Genomic DNA, 19,740 nt, shown 5'->3' on the forward strand with positions numbered 1-19,740 from the left:
TAGTACTTCAGTTATTTTTTTCTGATAATACTCCATTATAGGTTATTATAAGATATTAAGTATAATTCCCTGTTGTTGTTTAGATTCTAAGTTGTGTCTGACTCTTCTGCAACCCTATAGACTGTAGCCCACCAGGCTCCTCTGTCCATGGGATTTTCCAGGCAAGAATACTGGAGTGGGTTGCAATTTCCTTCTCCAGGGGGTCTTAGCATCCTAGGGATCGAACCTGCCTCTCTTGTGTCTCTTGCATCAGCAGGTGGATTCTTTCCCACTGAGCTGCCAGGGGAGCCCATAACTCCCTGTACTACACAGAAGAATCTTGTTTCTTCCCTCTCTTATGTATAGCAATTTGTGTCTGTTAATCTCATGCTTCTAATTTGTCCATACCGCCCCCCCCCCCCACCTTTGGTAACCATACATTTGTTTTGTATGTTTGTGAATCTGTTTGTTTCGTACATAAATTCATTTGTATTATTTTTTAGATTATATATATAAGTGACTTATGTAGTATTTGAATTGCTCTGACTTGCTTTGCTTATATTCTCTATGCCCACCCTGTTGCTGTAAATGGCATGATTTCATTCTTTTTTTTTTGTAGCTGAGTAATATTCCATTGTGTGTGTGTGTGTGTGTGTGTGTGTGTGTGTGTGTATCATATCTTAAGTCAGTCATCTGTTGATGGAGACTTTGGTTGCTTTCATTTCTCAGATACTGTAAATAGCGCTGCTATGAACATTGGGGTGCATGTATCTTTACGGATGAGAATTTTCCTTTTATCTGACTATTTACCCAGGAGTAGAATTGCTGGATCATACCAGTCAGTCACTTGTAAATCTATCTTTGAATATTCTTATTTTGCATTAAGTATCACTCTCACTTACTGGAAGACCTGAGCTTTCATAAATCTCATAAATTGTAGCCTGTTGCTTCTGCCTGCTTAAGGTCTCAGAGGAATTTATCATCAAAATTCTGATCTCAGCTTCTCACAACACAGGAGCAATGGCATTAAATGACCCCCTGAAAGTGAAAGTGAAAATCGCTCAGTTGTGTTTAACTCTTTGAGACCCCATGAACTGTAGACCACCAGGCTCCTCTGTCCATAGGATTCTCCAGGCAAGAACACTGCAGTGGGATGCCATGCCCTTCTCCAGGGGATCTTTCTGACCCAGGGATCGAACCTGGGTCCTCCCGCATTGCAGGTGAATTCTTTACCATCTGAGCCACCTAATGGCTCCCTGTCACTCCCTAATGACTTTCCCTATGAGATTAGGGTTGTTAACAGTTTTGAGGGTCACAAACCTCTTTGAAAACCAAGTGACAACTTTGGATCCTCTTACCTACAGGTACATTGCACATGGAATTTTACATATATATTATTGGGCAGGGTTTTGTACATCTTAAAACCTATTCATGGATCCAGGTTCATCATCTCTGCTCTGCTTGATGCTACATGGGAAGGTTAGAAGTCTGGATTATTCTTGACTCTGCCATTAACTAGTTGGGCCACCTTAAGCAAATCTATTAACCTCCTTGGGCCTCAGTTTCTTTGTTTGTAAGATAAGAGGTTTATCATGTTATCCTCAACTATCCCTTTCAGTTTTACCTTATAATTCTGTTTGGGCTCTCCAGCCATCGTTGTGAAAAGGAACTTGGCATCAGCCTCAGAAAGAGCCCCTTTTGTTTCTTGCAGAACAAAAAAAGTTTGGTAATAACTAAAAGTGAGTAGTATCTAAGAGACATTGTCTTTTCTTTTGATTCCACAAACATGTATTGAGGGCCTACTAGATGCCCAGCCTTGGGCCAAGCAGTGTAAGTTTCACAGATAAATAAGACTCCCTAAACGAGGATGCCTTCCAGGGTGTGGGAGGTTTCAGTGCACTTACACATACGTTTTCTGTGTAAAGAAGTGAGAAAAGACCAGGTTATGTGAATTTCCCTGGGCCTGAATAAAATCTGCTTAAGTGGTCTCTAGTCAGGCTTCTCTTTGCAGCTATGCTTCTAATTCAGCTCTCTCCTTCAGGAAAAAAGCTAATGTGTGGAGCACCAGGCTTCTTTGCCATTCTGCAACTCTTTGCTTGCCAGAGACCAGCTTTTAATTCTTAAAGGGACCAGCCATTTCTTCCATGAAACCTTTGCAAACCCCACTCAGCAGCCCAGTTCATAAGCAGTTCCTTGGCAGTTTCCTCATACCCACATTGCTTTCCTGACTCCCAAGCAGGAGGGAAAGAGTTGAACTGGTTTATGAGGGATACAATAGAGCATTGAGAAGTTCTCATTTTTATTTACTTATTTTATAATCCACTACTTATTTTATTTTTCCTCCTTTGTTCAGTCTTTGTCTTTCTCCCTTTGATACTCACCCGATTCTGACAGCATGATTACTTAATACTCACCTGCCAAATTAACTGACTTATTTTACCAACTGGGTGGATATACAATACCTTGACACTTGCTATTTGAGTATTCTACTGAATTTTTAAAAAATGTCCCTAGTGATATCTTATCCAAAGGCGAAGCCCTAGGGTTTCTTTTTCTTTTTTTTTTTTTTTAAGAAAAGCCATTTGTTGCTTTTGTATTTATAAACCATGTTTGGTTATAATACATGTTGCACTATAAGATAGAGCCAACCAGTTTTTTCTTTCCAGTTACAAAGGATGAAAGATACAAGTGTAGGCATATCTTCCAATTTAATTTTGTGGAAATTGTTTTGCCATGCCCCGATAAGAATATGACTGTTCACAGAGTACTTGGATTGGGCCAATAACGTTATTTTTTGTTTGAATTTATTTTGTTATACAGTCAGAAATTAATAAATAAAATATTTCCCAAGATCCAAATAACTACCTTTTTTAAATGAGTAAAAGTGGGATTAATGATGTTTTTTCCCTTTTCTTATCTTTCCAGGAATTAATAGACTGCCCACTTCCAGTACACACATTTCTCCTAATAGATCAGTATTGAAGGAGTAAAAGAGAAGAGCTCACATACATATTTTCCAGTTTACTCAAGCAAATACTCAAGTAAACATTGAATCTCTAATTGTTATTTTAGGGTTATAGGAGAATAGTATGGTTTGTTCTATACTCTGATATAGGTAGATATTCTATGTAACATTTGTACCCTTCTCTGAGCAGACAGGATTTTGGTTTCAGGTTCAGAGAAGTTATATAAATTTCCCTGAGGCAGAATAAAATCTGCTTAAATGGTCTGTTTCAAATGAAGCCTTCCTTGCCATGTTTGGTACCTTGTAGCCATTTGTGTTTGGGCTTCTAGAAACAAAGAAAGAAAAACAAGAATAGGCTGAAGGAAGTCTGTGAGTCAGGTTGTATGCCCTAATAGACAGAATGCTTCCTCTTTAATCCAGTGTAAGCTAAATGTCAAGGTAAAATGAAAATAATGCTTGACTAAGCACCGCTTGGAATCAAGATTGCCAGGAGAAATATCAATAACCTCAGATATGCAGATGACACCACCCTTATGGCAGAAATCGAAGAGGAACTAAAGAACCTCTTGATAAAGGTGAAAGAGGAGAGTGAAAAAGTTGGCTTAAAACTCAACATTCAGGGACTTCCCTGGTGGTCCAGTGGCTAAGACCCCGTGGTCCCAATGCAGGGGGCCCAAGTATGATCCCTGGTAGGGGAACTAGAGCCCACATGCCTCAACTAAGACCCAGTACAGCCAAATAAATAAATAAATAAAAACAACCAAAAAACTCACCATTCAAAAAATGAAGATCATGGCATCTGGTCCCATCACTTCATGGCAAATAGATGGGGAAACAATAGAAACAGTGACAGACTTTATTTTCTTGGGCTCCAAAATCACTGTGGATGGTGAATGCAGCCATGAAATTCAAAGATGCTTGCTCCTTGGAAAGAAACCTATGACAAACCTAGATAGTGTATTAAAAAGCAGACATTACTTTGCCAACAAAGGTCCGTCTAGTCAAAGCTATGGTTTTTCTAGTAGTCATGTACAGATGTGAGAGTTGAACTGTAAAGAAGGCTGAGTGACAAAGATTTGATGCTTTCAAACTGTGGTGTTGAAGACTCTTGAGAGTCCCTTGGACTGCAAGGAGATCAAACCAGTCAGTCCTAAAGGAGATCAACCCTGAATATTCATTGGAAGGAATGATGCTGATGCTGAAACTGAAGCTCCAATACTTTGACTACCTGATGTGAAGAGCAGACTCATTGGGAAAGACCCTGATTCTGCGAAAGATTGAAGGCAGGAGGAGAAGGGGACGACAGAGGATGAGATGGTTGGATGACATCACCAACTCAATGGACATGAGTTTGAGCAAACTCCAGGAGATGGTTTAGAACAGGGAAGCCTGGCGTGCTGCAGTCCATGGGGCTACAAAGAGTCGGGCATGACTGAGTGATTGAACAACAAGAACACTCAGTGGGGCTTCCCTGGAGGCGCGTGGTAAAGAATTCACCTGCCAATGTAGGAGATGTGGGTTCAATCCTGGGTTGGGAAGATCCCCTGGAGAAGGAAATGGCAACCCACTCCAGTATTCTTGACTGGGAAATCCCAAGGACAGAGGAGCCTGGCAGACTGTGGTTCATGGAGTCTGCAAAGAGTTAGATACGACTTAGTGACTCAACACACACACACAACACTTGGTGATCAGGAGCCATCTCATTTAAGCTGTATTGCTTCTGAATTTGATATGACTAGCATGGTTTAAAGCAGAGGATATTTCATGAAGAAATAAATAGTTTACTTTCCATTTGAGCTCCATAATGCTCAGAGTCTATAGGCATTGTGCTTAGTAATTTCAGTTTCCTAGAAATAATTTCAGTCTCTACAACCTCTACTAACAGTGGTTCTCTACTAAGTGTGGTCCAGGGACCCAGAGGGTTCACACAACCTCTTCAGGGGATATACAAGATAAAAGCTATTTTCATAATACCATTAAGAAACTACTTGTTTTTTAAATTCTCATTTTATCTTGTGTGGAGTGGAGGTTTCCAGGGGATACATGATGATGCATGATGTTGCAACAAACCAAATGCAGAAGCAGATATTTGAAACAGTTGTCTCCTGTTAAAATGAGATGTTTAAGAAACTTGGAAAAATATAAAACAATGCCACTTTTCTCACTGCATTTTTTTTTAAAATATAGCTATTTTCTCACAAAATGTCTTTATGTTAACATGTAATGGGTCTATTGTTTTGAGGGGCGTTTTTTTTGGCCACACTGTATGGCTTGCTGGATCTTAGTCCCCTAAGCAGAGGTTGAACCCTGGCCACTGCAATGAAAGCACCAAGTCCTAATTACTAGACCCCCAGGGAATTCCCATTAAATGAATTGATGAATAATTTAAAAGTTCTCAGTTTTCACTTCTAATATGGTAAATATCAATAGATATAACCCATATAAACAAAAGGTCTTTGGAATTCTCAGTAATTTTTAAGAGTGTCAGTGGTCTTGAAACCAAAAAGTTTGAGAATGGCTGTTCTATTAATATATACATAGTCTAGTGTGGGAAAAGAATGTAAGAGAAACACTGAAAAATTCAGAAAAATCAGTTAATATGAAGCCTGAGGATTAAAAAAAATAAGCTAGCAATAGCATATCTAAATTTCAATTTCAGTTGTAATTGTGTGCCTTACAACGACTCATTGGTGTCACGTTACACATTCTCTGTCATATGAATCTGTTTGAATTTAGCAACTCAGGGCTAATTGCTATTGCTCTTTGTAATTTGATCATTGTTATATAGGTGAATGTTTTCTTCATTTGCCCCTGAAATGGAATATTTAACTATTGTTACAGAGGTGAAGTTGGTGGCATTTACCATTTGCTCTGTTTTCCCCATATTTTGGTTCTGGAAGACAAACAGTATTTGGTGAATTGTGCAACGCAATTATCTATGATCATCTGAAATTCATAACTACCGAGTATTTGTTAATTAACTTAAAAAGGTGGTAGCTTCAAAAATGACTGTTAATGGTGTTGATGAAACTGTAAAAATTTGACATTCTTGCCAGCTCTCCATAATTTTTTATAATTATGTTTCCTTTACCCCGATGTTGTATAGTTTTATTCTTCCTGTTCTTCAGAGAGGACTGTATCCAGTTATGAACAATTTAAATGGGAATGTGGAGCATTTAGAGAGAGATTTTATAGAAGAAAAGCTGAAATTAATTGAGATTGTTTGGCCTGAAGAAGAGGACATAAGATAAATCTCTAAGCATAGCCTTATTTTGCAACGATGGAAACTAGCTGTCTTTCAACCCAAGGAGACTAGAATGAGAGGATGTGGACTTAAAGTGCAGCCACAGGGATTTGGTTCAGATACACTGAACATGCTTCCTCACAGCAGAGGCTGGTAGACTCTGGAGTGGCTTCCTGAAGGCAGCTGTAGACTTTTTCTCTGGAGTCTTAGGAATTCAAAACCGTTTTCATGCTGATCAGTAGGCAGAAGTTAGGTAACTGCTTCCTAATGTGTGGACACTTTGGCACTTCAGCATTTTAAAATTTTCATTGGAATATCTGGATGTGGGTAGGCAGAAAGGGCTTTGTAAAATTATATCTAACTATTATAATGAAGAGGGAGGAAAGAGAAGGAAGAGACTATTAATACACAGAGTTCAGCAGCTGAGGTGGTTTCTACTTCTCTGCCTGCTTCCTTTCTTCTCCTTAACTTTTCGTGTTCTGCTTGGCACTCAGAACGACCTTTTTTTTTTTCTTTCTATTACACCAAATATATTTCCTACTGTGGTAAAATATACATAGCATAAATTGTACTATTTTAATAAATTTTGAGTATACAGTTCAGTAGCATTAAGTACATTCACATTGTTGTACAATCCATCACCACTACCCCTCTACAGAACTTTTTCAGCACCCCCAGCTGAAATCTGCACCTTTTAAAACAACAACTCCCCTTATAGTACATAAGGAAAAGACTGTAAAAATTTTATTTACTGCAGCATCCACAGTGCCTAGAACAGTGCCTGGCATATGGTAGATACTTGTTATGGGTTGACTTGTGTCCCTCAGTAAGATCTGTTGAAGTCCTAACACTCTGTAGCTGTGAATATGACCTTACCAACAAGGTCTTTGCACATATCATCAAGATAAAATGAGGTCATAGGGTGAGCCCTAATCCAATGTGACTGGTGTCCTTATAAAAGGAGGAAAATGCCATGTGACAACAGAAGTGGCTGTTTGTTGTTATTCAGTCTCTAAGTTGTGTCCGACTCTTTCTCACCCCTTGGATTGCACATGCCAGGTTTCCCTGTCCTCCACTATCTCCTGAAGTTTGCTCAAACTCATGTCCATTGAGTCGGTGATGCTATCCAACCATCTCATCCTCTGCCGCCCCCTTCTCCTCTTGTCTTCTTTCCCAGCATCAGGGTATTTTCCAGTGAGTCAGCGCTTCACATCAGGTGGCCAAAGTATTGGAGCTTCAGCTTCAGCATCAGTCCTTCCAATAAATATTCAGAGTTGATTCCCTTTAGGATTGACTAGTTTGATCTCCTTGTAGTCCAGGGGTCTCTCAAGAGTCTTCTCCTGCACCACAGTTCAAAAAGCATCAATTTGGTGCTCAGCCTTCTTTATGGACCAACTCTCATATCCAGAAAAACCATAGCTTTTTCTATAGGAACATTTTGTCAGTGAAGTGATATCTTTGCTTTTTGACGTGCTGTAGTTGTGAATATATGTTTGTCATAGCTTTCCTTCCAAGTAGCAAGCATCTTTGAATTTCATGGCTGCAGTCAACAGTGATTTTGGAGCTCAAGAAAATAAAATCTGCCACTGTTTCCACTTTTCCCCCATCTATTTGCCATGAAGCGATGGGACCAGCTGCCATGATCTTAGTTTTTTGAATGTTGAGTCTTAAGCCAGCTTTTTCACTCTTCTTTCACCCTCCTCAGGAGGCTCTTTAGTTCCTCTTCACTTTCTGTCATTAGAGTGGTATCATCTGTATATCTGGGGTGGTTATTTCTCCCAGCTGTCTTGATTCCAGCTTGTGCTTCATCCAGCCTGGCATTTCACATGATGTGCTCTACATATAAGTTAAATAAGCAGAGTGACAGTATACAGCCTTGACGTACTCCTTTCCTGATTTGGAAGCAGTCCATTGGTTCATGTCCAGTTCTAACTGTTGCTTCTTGACCCGTATCCAGGTTTCTTGGCTGCAGCCACCAGCAGAAACCGGGAAGGGGAAAGGAAGACTCTTACCCAGGGCCTGTGAAGGAGTATGGCCCTGCTGATACCCTGGTTTTGTACTTCCAGCCTTTAGAACTGTGGGAGAGTGAACTCCTGCTGCTTTAAGCCACTCCATTTGTGCTTTCTTATGGCAGCCCGAGGAGACTAATAGAATACTTGAGAAGTATTTGTAGAATAAAGGTACCTATTGTTTATCTGTTTATGCTCCATCTCTTCCATAAGAATGAAATCTCTTGGCAGATGCAGTCTGTGTCTTGTTCTCCACTGTATCCTTGCTGTCTGGAATGATGCCTGGCACAAGGAGGTGTTCCTGGTGTTCTGTGGAAGCACTGGTGTGGTGGTAAAGCAGAGGGCTTGGTGTTAGACCACCAGGGTTGGGTTCTGGCTCCACCATTTACCAGCTGTGTACCTCTGGGCATCTGTACCTCCACTCTACATTTGTAGGATGAATTAGCAGGCTTAAAGCACTTAGAACAGTGTATGAGTCACTAAGCATTCTATATCTGTTCTCTAGTAGTCTTAGTTGCCTGGCATGATGAGACTAAGATAATGTGTGAAAAGCTTCATGAGCTGGGGACTCAGGAGGCCAAGAACTCACTGTGGGACCTTGGGTGGATGACTTGCCTGTCTGGACCTCTGTTCTCTCATCTGCAGGCTCTCCCGAGGCCATTTCTAGCTTTAGCCTTTGGCGAGTTGTGCAGTGTTTATTACTTGCAGAACAGGCAAGACTGGGGCTGCTTTCCAAGGGTAGTCTAAGACACCATGGGCACATCAGAGACTAAGGCTTGGTGCGAGGAGTGGAGGAGAGGAGATGCAGAGAGGAGAGGAGATGCAGAGAAAAGGGAAAACCTGGCTTTCTTGGATCAGTCACTGTCTCAAGCAGCAAGTGTGTCCGTCAAGTGCATCCTCATGTACTGAATGGAGATCCAGGTGACAGGGTCTGGGGAATCCTGACAAGCTCACTGGGGCCTTTTTTATGCTGAAAAGTATTTTCTTGTCATTTGCTTTTTCTTTTATTGCTATGGACCCAACTTCATAAAGAACATCATTTCTCATTATCTTGGAACAACTCATGTTACTGCTTGTGCTTGCCAACATGCCTGGTGTCATTGTCATCACCAGATTTTGTGTGAGAGACTTAAGAACAGGTGATAAGTAGTGATGTCATTTTCTGTTCTACAATACTATAATCAGCATTTAAAACCAATAATGTATTTAACAATCTATAGATTTTATGGCCATTAGTGGCTCCAGGGCAACTTAAGGTGCAATTAAAAAATTTGTGAAACTTTTAGTGAAGTAAAAATTGATAGCTGTCACCAGTTTTCCCTCTTGCTGACATAGAATTATGTTAACTATGCCCTTTGTCCTCCGACTATCGATAGAATAAGTGGAGTACGTTTCTCTTCTACTTTATTGATATTGGTTTGACCATGAACTGTCTTTGGCTAATGGAATGTTAATGAATGAGATGCCTTGATGTCCTTTAAATGTCCTTGCTGATGGTTTGCTCTTCTGCACTTTTCTCCAAGCTAGGCTTCAACAGTACATGAACTGTGAACTTAACAGATGTTCAAGCTGGATTTAGAAAAGGCAGAGGAACCAGAGATCAAATTGCCAACATCCGCTGGATCATAGAGAAAACAAGAGAATTCCAGAAAACATCTGCTTCATTGACTTTGCTGGAGCTTTTGACTGTGTGGATCACAACAAACTGTGGAAAATTTTTAAAGAGATGGGAACACCAGATCAACTTACCTGCCTCCTGAGAAATCTGTATGCAGGTCAAGAAGCAACAGTTAGAATCGGACGTGGAACAATGGACTGGTTTCAAATTGGGAAAGGAGTGACTGAACTGAACTGAATTCTGCACTTTTGCCATTAGAGCAGCCTATCTGTAGTAGTCACTGGTCCAAACAGAATGAGGAGAAGTGTGGAGCCAACCTGGCCTATACCTGTAGCCTGAAATCAGTCTGCAACTGCAGAAACATCCCAGCTTACTTCCAGAGCTGTGAATAAGAAAAGGACATTTTTATTGTAAGCCACTGAAATTTTAGTTTGTTTGTGATGCAGCTCTATTGTGGCATAAACCTAAAATACAATACATAATACATACTTTTTGTAGCATGAATAAAGGCATACCTCTAAAATTGCCTTCATTGGTTTCATTTTCAGCCAGTCAACTTGGACCATACAATGTGACTTTTAGTGTTTAATACATATTCTGTGTGTGTGTGTGTGTGTGTGTGTGAGAAACTTGCATACTTTCTTGACAATACATCCATGGTCATGAGAGGATGCTGTCATCTTGTTTGATCCACTGGTGACGTATTACCCTAAACAGCTAACCATCTTTCTTCCTTGTTCCCTTTAGGAGGTCTCATGCTCTTTACAACTTTAGCAGCATAACTGCTTGCTGGCTCTGCTGGCATCATAGTAGGGTCCTTGCACACTCATTCTAACCATATCTTGGACCTTTCTTACATCAGCCCTTAAAATAGTTTTGTCCAGAACACTATGTGAAGCGCTGATAATAATTTTGTAATAACAACTTTGTTGTTCACTTGTATCTCATAATAGTTTCTTATGTAGAACACATATCTTTGGTCAAATGTGCTCTGTGAGAAAGAGGAAACGAACTCAAGGCAGAGCTTAAATTTTGACTCCATTTATCCAGTTCAGTGCCGGAGAAAGTATGATTATAGTTAGGCTTGCTCATTATCTATTGTGGAGTGACAAATCACCTCCAAATTGGCCTAAAAAATCATTTTATTTTGCTCACAACTTTGTGGATCAACAAACAGTTCAGGAAGGGCTTGGCTGGGTGATCGTCTCTGATCCGTGTGGCACCAGCTTGGGTGGCTAGGATGTGACGATCCATTTCTGATATGACTCCTTCACTCACATTTTGGGCATGTGAGCAAGGATGGCTGGCATTTGATGTTGACTGTCAGAGAGAGGCTGAGCTAGAGCTGTCATCTGAAGAGCCTACACGTGGTCTGTCTGTGTGATTGGGCTTCTCACAGTATAGTAGATGGATTCCCAAAGACAGTGTCTCCAGAGGGAGCATTCCCAGAGACAGGAAGTGGGAGCTACCAGACTTTTAATGCCTGGGTCAGGAAATTAGCATAACTTCTTTTCTATTCTGTTGGTTTTCCCAGATTTAAGGGGAGGGGATGTAGAAAATCTCTCATCATAAGAGAAGCAGTAAAGAGTTTACAGCCGTCTTTCATTTCTATATATGTGTGGATAGTTTTTACTCAGAAAACTTTAAGATATAAATGTGACCTGGGTTGAGGGCTTGGAACTAGGAATTTTTTTTGCTATTTTTTTTCCTTAGCTGTGCATGTGTGCTCAGTTGCTTCAGTCATGTCTGACTCTTTGTAAATTCATGGACTGAAGCTTGCCAGGCTCTTCTGCGCATGGATCTTTCTAGGCAAGAATATTGGAGTGGGTTGCCGTTTCTTCCTTCTGGGGGATCTTCCCAACCCAGGGATCGAACTCACATCTCCTGCGTTACAGGCAGATTCTTTACCACTGAGCCACTGGGGAAGCCTTCCTAAGCTGTACTTTGTTTATTTGTGTCAAAGTATAGTTGATGTACAGTATTATATAAGTTACAGGTGTACAGTATAGTGATTCATAATTTTTAAAGGTTATACTCCATTGTTAGGTTATTTTTTTATAACTATTTATTTATTTATTTTGGATAACTTTAAAAATGTCCTTTTTTTTTTTTTTTTTTTTTTTTTTTACTTTTGTCAAAGGAGAGCTGGGTGAAATGAATGTAAACTGTAATCCTGGTCAGATAAATTAGAGTTACATGCTAATTACTTCACGATGTACCACAGTCTTTAAAGCTTAGATAATTGGATGGTAATAATGATAACAATAACTTTCTATGTACCACGCTCAGTTCATTTTCTGTATTGATTCATATGGTCTTCATAGCACAGCCATGAGGTCATTTGTTTTATCAACCCTATTTTCATGAGAAAACTGAGGCACAGGGAGGTTAAATAACTTCCTAGAGTCACATGGGTGGTAAATGGCAGTCTGGGGTTTGAACTGCACTCTGTCTGATTCCACTGCAGAAGGGGAAATCATCTGCTTGACCTTTACATTCCTCCTTTCACATGGGGAGGAGAATCAGCAGGTGTGTGGATTTGCTATTGTTAAATACTTTTATGTGCATAAAATGCAGAAATATGTTCCTATTAGAGCTTGGATCCAGAAGTGGAAAAACGGAAACGTGTTCTTTCCTCTCTAGGTGATCTTTAGAGAGGCTATTTCAGGAAAACACTTTCATGTTTTTGTCCTCCTAACTCTGCCCCTAGTCAGCTTGAGTTTTGTCTAATGTTAATAAGGCATTTATTGACCCTGAGCTTGTCTTTATCAATGCTTTCTTTTAATGTGATTGTTCATTCTAAAAGAGATGTGTATGTGTGTGTGTGTGAAAATCCTATTGCTGTTGTGAGAAAAACAAAAGAGTTTGGATAGGCAAATTTAATACAGTCCTTCTGAAGTCCCATCTTCACGATTTTTTCTGAGGAGTCTTTAAACTTATATACTGACATAATTTGTGTTAATTCATACTTATTAACAACTCAAACTGCAGTTTCCTATCTCCTTGCATTTGGGAAATTTGAGCATTTCAGGACAGCTGGCTACCTTTGCTGAGGCCCCAGAGCACTTTTTCATGACTCATGAAGAAAACTGGTGTGTGGCCAGAATGGGCAGCGACAGGTGGGAGTCACAAAGGTCACCCTTTGTACAGGTTCTCACCACAGGTGTACACTGTCCACTTTTGTTGTGTTAACCTCTTCATTACCCATGGACAGCCATGTATGCTGACAGAAATTAACTTAGAATGCTGCTACACAGCCAGTTGAAATCTTTAGATAGGCTCTGTAAAATTTTCTGGTCTGGAAGTAAACCTGAAATAGATTTCAGAGGATTCCAGAAATTCTGAAATAACCCAAAGGTTGGGGGCTCATTTCTCAGGGCACAGCTGCAAGCATTACTCATTAAACAGATAGGTTTGTGTAAGCTTTGTAAATAATCAAGAATAACATTTGGATTTTTCTTGTCGTTGGGTAATATATTCTTGGTTTGCATGCTTAAGTCACTTCAGTTGTGTCCAACTCTTCGTGACCCTATGGACTATAGCCCTCCAGGCTCCTCTGTCCATGGGATTCTCCAGACAAGAATACTGGAGTGGGTTGCCATTTTCTCCTCCAGGGGATATTCCCAACCCAGGGATTGAACTTGTATCTCTTATGTCTTCTGCATTGCAGATGGGTTCTTTACCACTAGGGCCACCTGGGAAGCCCATTCTTGGTTTAAGTGTTGGATGTGCTACGAGTTTTGTGTGTGTGTGTGTAAGGGATGAGATTTATTAATTAGTGAAAGATTAAGCTCAGCTGATAGTCAAGTCTTGGTCTTAAGATGACATTCTGGTCATGAACATGGTGTTTTTTTCCTCTTAGATTCAATTCCATATTGAGTTTATTCTTTGATAGAGAAGTCTGAAATTTGCAGGCAGATTGCAAATACTCTCTAATGCAGACATTTTCAAATGACCAATTTTCTTAAATTACTGAGGAATTGCCTTATTGATGAGGACTGTATTCCATTCTTTATTAATATTATCTCTAAATTTAAAAAAATCTTACAAAGTTAGATCTTTCTTCATCTAATAGTTGAGAAAGCAAGTTCAGAAAGTCATAGTAACTTGTGTAAGGTCACAAAATAAAGCTGACGTTTTCCCCATCGAATAGTCCTATTTGTATTTCTGTCTGCATCACTCAATTTCCATTGTATTTAATGGATGGAAGGATCAGGGTTCAACATCTAAGATGGAAAGTAAATTTCAGAAGAAGCTTTAGTAAGAGCTCATTTAACCTGTTGTCTCTAGTATTAGTCTACTTGTATTCTTGAACTACACTTAGGATTGCTTATGGTGTGTTTAACTGTGCTAGTTTGCTGGAGGATTGACTCTCTTTGCACCACAGATGTTACTTCCGTGAGTGGAAGTGAGTGAATGCTGACACTTGTTAGTATATCTGCTTGATTTATAGCTTCTTCCCAGCATGGTATACCAAGTAGCCAGACTACGAAGTAAATTTTGCTTAAGATATATTTGGTAATCCATCCAACAATCCATCCAAAGTAGGTAAGGGTAGAGATACAGGATGATTAAGGCAAGATTTCAGCCTTGGACAAGACCAGAGACATGTAGTGGGTCCCTCCAATATGGTGTAATAAGAGCTATGACAGAAGTGCCAAGTCCTGTGAGGAGAGATGAGGGAGCCACTGTCTTTGGAAGATTTCTGAAAGACTTAACAAGAGAGGTGGCATTTGAGATCAGTCTTTAGTGAGAATATTTTGAGTGGAGAAGGGGAATAGTATTCTCAAACACAAAGCATATGAAAGGGCCTGGAGTGTTGGGGGCACTATGAGTGGCTTTGCATGGTTGGAGCACAGAATATGTACATGTGTAGGACCTGAGAGAGAAGATTTTGGAGAAATGAGTTGAAACCAGACAGTGAAGGGGAAGTCTAAGCAATGGGGATCCACAGAAGGATTGAGTGGTATGATCGGGTTTGTATTTCAGAAACTGAACTCTGTATTCAGGTTGGGTTTGAGGAAGAGGGCACTGGAGAGAGGGGATGGTTAGATGATGAGTACCATGAGAGCGGTGGTAGTGGCCTGAGTGATGAAGTCCCAGTCTTTAGAGACACTTGGAGATACTACTTCCTACTGTAGTTGACAACACATTGTTTAATGAGGTTGAAGGAAAGCTTGGAGTTTGGACCTTGAGTTTCAGGTTTCTGTTTTAGGCAAAGTGGAGTTGCCAACTGAGATAGGAAATGCTAAAATAAGAAGTAGGTAGGGAGAGGATGTGAAAAAAATTAGTTCTTATATGTTGGGTTTGAAGAATCTATGAAATGTTGAGTTTGAGTTGACCAGTGGAATGTTGGAAATTTGAATCTGGAGCCCAGGAGAAAATAGACATTTGGATAGAGGAACTTAGCCAGCTACAGTCCATAGGGTCGCAAAGAGTCAGACATGACTAAGCAACTGAGCACGCACACAAAGCTTTAGAGGTAACAGACTCATATAGAGGGAGTGACAGCAACAGAGAAGGAATGAACAGAGAGGTCAGATGGAAACCAAGAGAGAATGCTGCACAGGAAGTGGTGGACAAGAATCCAGAAGGACCAAATGGTTGGCGATACCAAATACACAGGGAGGCCAAGGAGACTAAAGATTGACAGGAAACCTTAGGATTCATCACTTGGGAGGTAACCAGTGACCACATCAGTTAAAAAACTGGTCTCAAAACAATATGTAAAATATATCCCCAAACAATATACATTCTCTAATACCACTTCTATAACACAGTGCATTGAGAACTCTGAAGGGACAGATTTCTAACAGTGGTTATCTCTTAGTGGTAGTATTAGGGGTGTTTTTTTAAAAAGGGGAATGTCTACTTTTAACCCCATTCAGGTTGTTTTCTCAATTCAGGTCCTGTTTCCTTGCTGGCCATCAGCTAGGGTCAGTTTCAGCTTCTGGAGGCTGCCAGCAATTCCTTCGCTGTTGCCTTCCTTCTTCCATCTTTAAAGCAGCAGTGGGGCGAGGGGCTGGAGAAGAGGCATTGCCATTCTTAATATCTCTCTGAAGAAAGAGTTTGTAGCTGACCCGGTAGAAAAACTGGACAATTCTTAACCATACAGTGGCAGCAAGACAGAAAGACAAACATGTGCTTTAGCATCAAAGGCCGCTGGTTACACTTTCATATGTGACTTTCTCGCCATGTGGTCTTCATTATGTTATTTAACCTCTTCCTCAGTCTCCTGATCTTTTCCAGCTTCCACAGGCTGCCTGAATTTCTTGGCTCCTGGTGCCCTTCTCCTACTCTGATCAGGGGTGATTTTTCTTTTTTTTTTTTTAGTGCTCTTTTTGGTTTGTTTTTGCTCATTTACATTTTCTAAATGTCCTGCAATGGCCATGCATTTTGCAATCATAAAAGAATATGACAAAAATTCTTACAAAAGGGAGTAAGAATAGTTTTAGTGGAGTGATAGGAAGCAGAAGTTGGATTCTAATGGATTGAGAAGATAATTGGAGCTGAGGAAATGGGAACAAGGAATTGTTGACTCCCTGTTAGTGGCAAAACAAGGAAAGAGAAAGAGATAGTATCAGGATTGAGCAAATTATTTATTGGTAGCAGCAGTTCTTAAACCTTTTGCTTGTAGGACCACTTTCTAGTCTTGAAAAGTCACGGAGGACGCCAAAGAGCTTTTGTTTCTGTCGGTTAATATTTATCATATTACATAGTAACACAGGAACCTACAAACTATTTACCTATTGATTCATTTAGAAATAACCATTAGCCCATCACTTCTTAACATATCATATTTTTATGAAAAATAATTTTTCAAAACTAAAAAGTTTAGTGAAGAGTGGTACTGTTTTTCATTTTACACATCTCTCTAGTGTTTGACTTACTAAAAACCAATTGAATTCTCATATCTGCTTTCTCATCCAGTCTGTTGCAGTATGTTGTCTTGGTTGAAGTAAATAAGAAAAATCTGACCTTAGACAAATATGTGGACTCTCTGAAAGACCCTTGTGGACTCTCTGAAAGAGTCTCAGAACCTTGAGTATTTTTAGCACTAATTAGCAGTGCTGCCTTGGAAGAGAAACTCTCCAAAGCCTAGGGTGTGGGATTTTAGCCTTTATTCTTAGGATGGGCATGCTTCCAATTGGGTCACTCCTTGCTAGATTTTATATATTTAGGTTGCAACAGCTCATGTATATCCATGTGCATGTGTTCATAGGAGGCAGATTCACTGCTTTGTTTAGCAACCTTATTTTGAGTGTCTTTGATATTCAAGTCTTTCTTGCGTTGTTCAGTATGATTAGAAAAAAACAAAAGTGGAAATCAAAGGGAAAATTAAACTAGAATACCTTAGCTGCAGGAGAAAATTCAGTTTGAAAAAATATGAGTAACGTTTTAAACAATTTTTTTAGTTCATGTGGTTAAAACAAATTTAAGTGATGTGATCAATGCCTTTTATAGGGAAAGTTTTAAAATTAAGATCTTTTCACATCAGTTTTGAATAATATGGACCATTCTCTCCCATAAACTATTTCCCCTAAAGTTGAGCACTGACTTAAGTACATCTTGGCATCTTTTCACTTTTCCATGGAAAAGTGTAGTTTTGGAATAAGGGGTTCCTGACTTACAACCTTATTCAGAGGATAAACCCTTAATTTAGAAAAGTCTGTAACTCACTTGACAAATGCCAAGTTTCCCATATCTTTTAAAAAGTGAAATATAGTTGATTTACAATATTATATTAGTTTCAAGTGCACAACATAGCAATTCAATATTTTTTATAGGTTATACTCCATTTAGAGTTATTAAAAATAATGGCTTTTCCCCTATGATTTACAATATATCCTTGTTACTTATTAAGTTTTCCATATCTTGATGAGATCTTGGAGTTGAAAGGAAACACTGACCATCTAGTTTGTCTTTATTTGTAGCTTAAAAAACTAAAAACCAGGAGATGAGGGGAGCTCCTGAAATGTACATTGGTGGCTTATTGCAGAGACTTTTTTCTTCCAGTCTTGTACACTTTTCTTTACACCTGAGATCTAAATTTCTCATGGTTACAAAAATGCAAGACGGCTTTAGAGTTGTCTGTGGCACAAACAAAATTACAACCATCTCTATGCATTGGAAGAGTCTTTCAAGTTTCAGTTTAATTGGTTCATTTAGGTTTTTGGCTGTGATTCCTGTCTCTTTTTGGATATCTCCTCCTTATTGATCTATTTGCAGTGTGTTTTATTCTGTGATTTTTGGTCTCTCCCTCCCTGTCTGTATCTCTTTTTCTCTACCATAACTGTGTACTATTCCCTTTGTTTCTGTCAGTCTCTCTCTCCCTTTGTGTATCTTATTCCCTCTCTCTCTTTCTCTCTTCTTAGTCTCCTCATATGATGGGTTCTAAAGGACAGTTCTCTGGTCTCCCTTTTTATCTTTCATGTTCTGTCTTCTTAGCTTTTAATCTTCAATGAGAGATATTAATCTATAATTTTCTTTTTTCTGTATTGTCATAGCAACAACATTTTTGGTATATATGTTGTTTAGTCATTAATTTATGTCTGAGTCTTTTGTGACACCATGGAACACAGCCTGCCAGGCTCATCTGTCCGTGGGATTTCCCAGGCAAGAATACTGGAGTGGGTTGCCATTTCTTCCTCCAGGGAATCTTCCCAACCTTTATATTTTCTTCCCGATTCTTTACCACTGAGCCACCAGGAAAAGACAGACTGCCACAACATGTATACATGCACACACACACTCACACTTTTTCAGATTCTTTTCCATTTTAGGCTATTACAAGATATTGAATATAATTAGTGCTCCATACTATTCACTAGGTTGTTCCAGGTGTAGTTAGATCATCAACTTCATCTTGGCTGAGTTGTGGTAGTTTGTGGTTTTCAAGGAATTGCTCTACCTTTTGTAAGTTTTCAAATTTATGAATATAAAGTTGTTTATCATGTTCTATTATTATCCTTTTTCTCTTGGAGGGGTTGATTCTTTATTTCAAAAAGACATTTATCAACTTTTAGTATCAAAGCAGTTACATATTGGTTTTTGTTTTTCCCAATCTGCTCCCAAAGAAACCACACCAAAGAAGAGTACACTTTGAGCCAGTTAACTGCAGTATGCACACCTAACCGACCTCACTGAAACCTTACCGAAAGGGGGGATTGGGTGGGAAAACTTTAAAAGATTAGCACACTGCCAGCCCGCAGACTGGAGAGAGCTGTCACAGCCAGATGGGGTGATGGGTGTGCTCCAACCCTAAAGAAACGGTTTAAAAATAATATAAAATTTAATATTTATTTATTTACTTACTTACTTGCTTATTAGGCCACAGCAGGTCTTGGTTGTGGCGTGGCACCTTTTTGTCATGTCACGCAAACTCTTAGTTGCAGCTTGTGAACGCTTAGCTGTGGCACGTGGGATCTGATCAGGGATGGAACCCAGGCCCCCTGCATTGGGCATGCGGGGTTTCACCACTGGACCACCAGGGAAGTCCCTCAAAATAATATAAAATCTAAAAACCGTTTTGTTCGTAGCTGTTCAAGATTTCTGCAGCCCTAACCAATACAAAGCACAATGAGACGGCAGTTTTATTTTTTATTTTTTATTTTTTTAAAATTGTTTTATTTTATTTATTAGACACACAGCATGTGGGATCTTAATTCCTCAACCAGGGATTGAACCTATGCTCCCTCCATTAGGAGCTCAGAGTCTTAACCACTGGACCACCAGGGAATCCCGAGACGGCAGTTTTAGAGACAGCAGTTTCAAACCCAGAAAAGGTTGATGAGATGAGTTTCAAAAGGCTAAATCAGTGGCAAAACATAATTTTCTTCCTATCTTTCAAGGAGGCAGGAGGGCAAATAAGTGGTCACCTCAACATAAGGGGCACATGATCCACTCTGTGAGCAGTTGGGAATGG

This window comes from Muntiacus reevesi, chromosome X (assembly GCF_963930625.1).
Source record: "Muntiacus reevesi chromosome X, mMunRee1.1, whole genome shotgun sequence".
NCBI lineage: Eukaryota > Metazoa > Chordata > Mammalia > Artiodactyla > Cervidae > Muntiacus > Muntiacus reevesi.